The sequence below is a fragment of the Vollenhovia emeryi genome, unplaced genomic scaffold (genome assembly GCF_000949405.1).
Source record: "Vollenhovia emeryi isolate VEMERY1.0 unplaced genomic scaffold, V.emery_V1.0 DF939128.1, whole genome shotgun sequence".
NCBI classification, from domain to species: domain Eukaryota; kingdom Metazoa; phylum Arthropoda; class Insecta; order Hymenoptera; family Formicidae; genus Vollenhovia; species Vollenhovia emeryi.
The window spans coordinates 2109672-2117261 of NW_011967238.1; the positions used below are offsets into that span (position 1 = coordinate 2109672).

Consider the following 7590-nt stretch of genomic DNA (forward strand, 5'->3'; position numbering starts at 1 on the left):
GTAGACGTAAGGCAAGGCAGAGAAAAACTCAAGTCGTGAAAGACTATGGTACACGCCGTATACGATTGCGTTTTTCTCTGCCTTGCCTTACGTCTACGACTTAAAACAGTCTTAAGCGTTTTCGGATCGTTCTCCGCCATCAGATTAACGAAACAGGTTTACGCGATCGCTATCGGGCTCGCGGCTTTTGCACAAAGCGCGCTTGCCGAAATTGTGGCGCATAAATTTGCGATGGATCAACGGGGTCTGATTGCGTGGCCCTCGCGGCTTCCCCGACGAGAACGCCGGATAAATGCAATAGAAGACGGCGAATGTACGCACGTCGCGCCTCGGCTAAAACGGCTTTCCCACGCTGTTGGCGTTATTAAGGCGAACGAGGCGCGATTTAACGGACGATGAATTATGATGCCGCGCGCGCATAGTCCGTTCAACTCGACAATGCGGGTTAACGTACACGGATTTATGCGTCCAGTGTCCCGCGAAAACAGGTCGATGCCACGAGAAGTGACATTTCTTTTTCGTTAACGTAAACATTAGTGATCAGAAGTGGTATGTAACAGTATTAGCACAGTTTTGCGTCCGCGCGTAAACTGACGTCCGTCTCGGTGAAAGGAAGGCGCACAGCTGTTTTAACGAAGCCAACGGCAGGTGCCAGAGTTAATTGCCGATAAACGACGTCGGAAATATCTCTGGAATGATAAACTCGGCGGGATTAGAATTTAATTATTTCCACTTTCCACCGCCGACGAGAGAAAGAGGGGGGAGGGGGAGGGGGGGAGAGAGAGAGAGAGAGCGAGCTCTGAAGCAAAAGCGACGATTAATTCTCCGTCAGCCACGATAGCTCCTTCCTACGTGCGTCGCCGGTAGCATCGCGCAGGATGCGCACTACCGAAGATTTATTGCACAATTAGAGTTTTAGCTCTTTCGAATGGCCGCGGGCATGAATGCCCAGGACCCGGCGTTAACCCCTCGATTTCTTTCGCCGAGATACGATTAAATTGCTAATACATCGATTTTCGTTCGTCAGCGCGATTAAACTCGCCTAACATCTAATATCTATCTGGCGTTGGGAATTAATTAACGGAATTCGTGAAAAGTTCAAAAGCCCCTTATGCTTTCTACTGCCTGCGTCAAATTAGTCCTGCCATAAAAAACATCAAAGCAAGACATCTATATGAAAATTTAAGTACTATTCGTGCACACACAGAAAAAAGTTTTAAGTCTGACCTTACTACTTTTATTTAATTTCAAAGAAACGATTTCTTTACCTTAACCAAAATTTTATTTGCTCGACACTGGAATTTCTAAGAGAATTCGTATCTATTTCTTCAAATCCAGCAAACGTTTTAGTAGAAGTAAATAAAAATGTAGTAGATTCAAAGAAACGTAATTTCAACGTGTCCCAGTTGTTTAGGTAACTACTTAAATCTTTTTTTCTGGGTGCAACGTAAATCCAACGAAAATTGTTTTCGTCGTCTAAGCTGAAATACACGGCCGCGGCAAACACGCGACGCGGTTTATCCTTCGATCCGCTCCCTCGATATCGCAATTATACATTATTTGCGTACCTATACCAAATGAGAATCAAATTTTGCCAAAATCAATAGAGATTATGTATTTAAATTGACACGATAATCGCTGTTTATTTGCTCACCAGTCCAGAATGTTTAATGTAACACGATTGAACTGCGAATAATTAATTATATAATCAGTCTGTTTGATCGAAGAACAGTGAGGCTAACCACACAATGGCGTTCACCGTTTCCCCGGGTAATAACACACGCGACGTATCCTCGTGACACCGCGACTGTAAGCTTTGTTAATTAAATCCATACGCGGCCTCCGATGTGAATATCCGACGGACGTAGTCGCCGCGCTTCGAAACGAGATTCCGTCGCGCGGGATTGCGATCCTGTCCGAGGACGGGAAAACGAAACGAAAATGTTCGACTACCACTTGTCGGCGCTGCGACGCGCGTTTAGCATAGAAATCGCTGCTACACGCGCGGCATACGGAAACATACCTGGCAACGGGGAGCGTCGTAACGTAAGATTATAGGCGGTTACAGGGGTGGAGGGAAGGGGGATGCAGAAACTTGCGCGCGGCATATTTCTTACGAGGCGACGCGCTACGTGCGACCGCGTGTCTCGATATCACTGCGGCGTTGCAATGCGGCGTGTCCCTTTTCAGCAAACGTACGTCCCGGACGCAAGTGGAAACACGACCGTGTCTCTTTCATTCGACTCGTTTACGCTCCGAGGGGCGCGGGATTTTAAAAAGCTAATTTTACGCCACGTTCTCCGACGTAAAATCATTTAATCTCGCCCGCCGCGGATCCGAAAGTCCCGCGGATACGCTCCGCGCGTATACGAGGAGAGTCCGACTGTTTAGCAGTTTCCTGAGCAATTCCCGAATTAACTTTTTCCTTTCGATTCTGCACGCTTCCGTGGAGCGTGGCGTAACGTTAACCGCAGTTTTAAATCCGTGACGCGGCAGTAAAGCGCACTCTTTGTGCTCGGCCGTGGTATGCAAACCAAATATGCAAACGAAACGCCGCGGACTGAACTGGGTCGTACCCGTCGTACTCGAGACCGAGGCTGATTACCAACGCACGCGACCACAACGACGAAAGGAGCTAAGCTGACTCGGCCTCTAATCGTCCCCGGCGTCGGACGATCGCGATAAAAGCGATAAAAAGCGCGCGCCGGTCAAACATTTTGACGGACGATACCTCCACCCCGATTGCGCGGCTAATTCATCCAGGTGTAAGTACGCAATAATTTTGTTTCGCTAATCATTTCAAAACGAATCGCCGGATATACGTGTGTCCAGATGTATACAAGATAACGCGGAAACTTTCTCCCCGAACGGCGCAATTTCCGCGCTTGTTTACGAGAGCAACGAACGGAATTATTTTTATAGCCGCGTCAAAGCGATCGGTCTCGATTCGCGGGACCGCGGGAGACGCTACGAGGGATTCGATGGCAATTATCTTCTTGTCGCGGGAGGGTCGAGCGACGTGCCTCCGCGAGGGAAGATCGAGGATACGCGACCCGGGGTTAATAACAATGTCGGCGGGACGCGAATGGAAATTAAAGCGACGCGGCGGCATCTAGATGCCCCCGTGTGTCGCACACGCACGCGACGCAAAAGCGGGACGGCGGAATCGATACACCCGGTAGATACCGGCACGCGACGTTAATAATTTGCCGGCAACGATTCCGCGGCATAAAAAAAAAGGGGAGCGCTTTCCCGATTGGCGGCCGACTTATTCCTTGTTCCTCCCCGTCGGCGAGAGCAGCTCGAACGAAACGCACTAAAATATGTCTCCGACGAACAACCGTGGATTTAAAGGTCTATCGACCAAGTCGTCGTCTGGTCATCGCGCGCCACGTGAGATTATTCGCCGAGGCACGAGACGTCTCGTGCCGCCGAGATCGCGCGTGTGGATTCTTAGTCTTCGCACTAATTTTAACTTCCAACTAAACATTACGAGTGACAGATGTATTCATAAATTTCCTTTCGTTTTACACTGACGGTCGGAAAATAGACCGAGACGTCTGTTCTTCGGTGTAATAAAGAAACAATTTTTTAAAGGCCCCTCAGCACCTTGTCTCTCTTTTCACATCTGATTTTTTAAACTCTTAAACATTTCTAGAAATTAATTAAGAGACACGATGTACGTACATTTACAATATTTGATAAAATATTTAATCAAATAACCGCGCGTTAGCATACAAGCGCCATTTGCGGAATTATATTTTTTAGCACGAGCTTACGGTGTGCGCCCATCGATCCACGACGCGGGTGCGTGACCGCGCTTCTCGTGTCGCGGGCCGAAAAGATCTCCTCACCGCACCACCCCGAGGGCGAAGGGAGGTGCAGCCAAGCGAGCACCTCATCGTGGTCGCGCGCGACAGAAATCGAATGACAAAATGATAGAGGGGTGCACGCGTGGCGGTGTACACGCGTGCGTGTGTCCCGCTCTTGCGCAAAAAGAAAAGCGAAGAGAGAGAAAGGGAAAAGAAGGACGGAGACGGGCAGAGGCACGTGAGAAGGGACGGGGGAAAAAAAGGGCGCCACGGAGTCTACGGTGGCAATGGCGTGAGGCGCCTGCAAGTCCATTCTCGGCAGGAGCGCGCAGCGACTTAACCAGTCCATAACCAGTCCGCACGCTAGTCCATAAGTGATATATCGGCACGTGAGACAGAAGAAACGAGACGAGACCGAAGGCGGCGATCGCGGTGAGAGGGCAATTAACCCTTCGACGCGCGCGCGATGCTCCATTTCGATAATACGGTCATTACGCGCGGTAGTCGAATCCTTTTCAGATGCACCTCTCGTTTCTCGGCGACCCGATAATTGGGCCGCGCCGGCAGCCTGCCCGCGATTTACGGTGGGTTTACGGCCTCGTTCGACATGAACGCACCGTCTCGCGGAGCCTCACGCTCCGCACGCTTGAGGAGATGCTGGAACGATTCTGCACTTTTTGCTCCTAGAACTACCAATTCGGGAAAACATTTGTGTAATATACGAGGGCGAGTTGAAAAATTTTGAGCCTCAACATGAAAACGGCATTACTTGTCGTCGCCACTTCAGCGCTGCGACTGTACATGCTTTGAACTCATTAATAGTGTTTTCGACTGACTGGAACTGACATGGACTACGTTTCCACCGAGGGCCAGAGTCGGGCTAGAGTCGGATCAGAATCGGGTTAGGATGAGCACTTCGGTGGAAACATCAAACTCGAACCTGAACCGTACCTTATAAAATTTTACGGTAAAACAGAATCGAGGTAAATCAAAAAGCTACTTATTATTATTTACCCTGTTGGCAACCCTACAGGAACCTAACAAGACTCTTGTCGTTTCCACCGAACCTCATTAACCTTAAAATTTTATAAGGTACGGTTCAGGTTCGAGTTCGATGTTTCCACCGCAAGAGCGCTCACCCCAACCCGATTCTGACCCGGCTCTAGCCCGACTCTGACCCTCGGTGGAAACGTAATCATGGGCTTTAGCGCACCCGGAGCGATTAACCTGAAGATACTAGGAGCATATGTTCGACCGAAAGTATGTTATGAATCTGGGTTAGGTTCTAGTTACAATATTCTTTTTAATTTTACGATAAAGTCGAAATATTTATTGGTAAACTTACGCGTTATCTTCATCAAAGAATGCCTTGTTCTGCAATAAACACGCACGTACAATCTAATTCTAACCCTACAAAGCTTCTTGGCACTGATGGATCAATTCGCAATAGTACGGGTCGAACATGGGTTGCGTTTGGGTTATTTGTCTAGTAACTTAAAACTCGTGCCGTCATTAATCGCTCCCGGAGCAATTAATCCTGGTCCAGTCGAAAACGCTATGTAAGTCAATCGGTGAATTATCACTGAAAATAGTGAATAGTCACTAATTTGCAGTTATAAGTATACTACTGAAAATCGCAATAGATTTTTTGTAAGGCTCCTAAACTTAATTTCAATGATACCATGCTGTTCTCTGATTTAGTCCGAATAGTGGAACACTGTCGGTTCGTACACAAAAGCCGCATAATTTGTCTATTACACAAGTGTTTTCACGAATCGACAGTTCTAGATGGAAAAAGTGCAAAAGGCGCAGAATCGCCCCAGCATCCCCTTAATAAATACATAGGTAGACAGGCGAGCAACTTGTTGTTTAAATTAAATTATCGCTTCGCGGCGCGCGATGGGAAAGCAACTTTTGATATTACGATGGAAGCTTTTTCAAGCGTTAAATGCACATCGTCTGTTAGTCGAGTGCTCTCGAAACTTCAATTTGGAGTTACTATCCAATCTATCGAGCAAGTCTGGCACGGACGCGGGCGCTATACTATATGCTCTTCAACTGCGTATCACGAACCACGGTCAATTAAAACAAGTAGATACCATAGTATATAACCTGATTAACCAAAGTACCGTTAAAGTTTCGCGGCGAGGCATACCGGGCGAAGTGTAATCAGTTCGACGTTACAACAGCGCGCCCGTGCTCGCTATTTCCGCCCGCTATTCACGCCCAAATTTGCGCGAGTGATTCGTCCTTCCGCGAGAAATATCGGGAGACGGGAAAGAGCAAGGGGGAAGGGACGTTGGTAAGGACGTTTGACGAACCCAGGGAGGGTATCGACGGGCAATATCGTCGAGAGTTTAAGCGGCCGACCCAACTATTTCAATTTTCCCGAAAGTTCGATGAAAGAGGAGCGCAAGTAGCGGGCCGCGCGGCGCACGTATCCGTGACAGGAACCGCTTCCCCGGAGAGCGGATAATGGTGTTCCACGGTTATATACTGTCCAAGTAATTATTTCGTCGCCGCGCAGACGGCGAATAATTGCGGCGACGACGCGACGACGCTAGCAATCCCGGGCGTCGCGGAAATTGCGCGGCGCGCGGGCCGCCGCGAAAGTATCGGATATCGATACCCTTCGTTCATTCAATATTTGAGAAATACGCGCGCCGCGTCACCTGTCCGCCGCCCCGGTCCCTCCGAAGTCGCGATAAAGGACTTGACGCCTGGAGCGTCCTCTTCGGAGGAAAAAACGTCGGTCCGAAAGAAAAAAGTGCCCGCGACGTTTCTCGCCCGGCCGAGATCCTCCGAGGACACGGAGGATCGAGGGAAGCTCGTGCGCGACGGTTTACAAACGACGAGTCGTCGGCTGCCCCCGTGGACGAGGAAGAGCGTCGTAAAAGAGAAAAGAGACGAGGGGGGGGGGGGGGAAGGATATCCTGGAGCGGAAAAGAACCTCCGATGCCTCGGTGCACGCTCGTCGTCGCACAAAGCCGGCAGGGGACGAGGTGGTCCATAGACCGGACAGCGGAGCCCCATAAATCCAAGTCGCCGTTGCAACGAAAGAAGCTTGTTTACCGTTTTTGCGTCGAACCTCTCATCTGGCTTCTCCTTTCACTCCGCGTGCGCGCGCGCGTCTCTCACCCCGCCATCACGGCCCGTCTTCCTGTTTCCTACCTCGACCCCCCAACGTCGATTCCCACCGGGAGATATCTCGTAATTTCGTAAACTGTCCCGGTTGCGTTATACCCGCGCGATCGATTTACCCCTCATCCCCAAGTCAAGGACCGGTAATATCCCAAACGCGATACACTCGTGACGGAGATACGTCGCGTAGGTTGTTTCTTGTCGTGCGAGCGAGCGTTTCAAGCATATCCGGACATTGTTCACCACGTTTGTAAAAAAAAAGTATCTCGAGGCAATAATGTTCTCCCTCGACGCAGCGATCATACCGAGGGGGAAACCGCTGAGGACATTGTGGTGTACAGATTTGCAGCATTACTAGGCATTTTTTGGGCATTAAGCCTGAATCAGACTACAGGCTCCCGACTCTGACTCGACTACTCGGATTCCCGACTATGATTCAACCAATTAGAGTGGCGTCTATTCCCGAGTTGGCAGCCAGGGTCGGCCGGTGCTTTGCTGTGATTGGTTGAATCATAGTCGGGAGTCCGAGTCAGTAGTCGAGTCAGAGTCGGGAGTCTGTAGTCTGATACGGACTTGACTCGGACTTCCGACTATGATTCAACCAATTAGAGTGGCGTCTATTCCCGAGCCGGCAGTC

The 7590-nt window shown here is 49.6% G+C and overlaps 2 protein-coding genes across 2 annotated transcripts in view; one reads left to right on the forward strand and one right to left on the reverse strand.

Annotated features, from left to right (window-relative positions):
- Positions 1 to 7590, reverse strand: part of LOC105568716 (heterogeneous nuclear ribonucleoprotein K) — a 66577-nt gene that overhangs the window by 49252 nt on the left and 9735 nt on the right. The gene's annotated exons all lie outside the window — the stretch shown is intronic.
- The window catches only part of LOC105568631, a 51256-nt gene continuing 46062 nt past the window's right edge, over positions 2397 to 7590 (forward strand). Inside the window, exon 1 of the mRNA XM_012024452.1 lies at positions 2397 to 2765. The gene's annotated coding sequence lies outside the window, so the exon portion shown is untranslated. The remainder of the gene's footprint in view (positions 2766 to 7590) is intronic.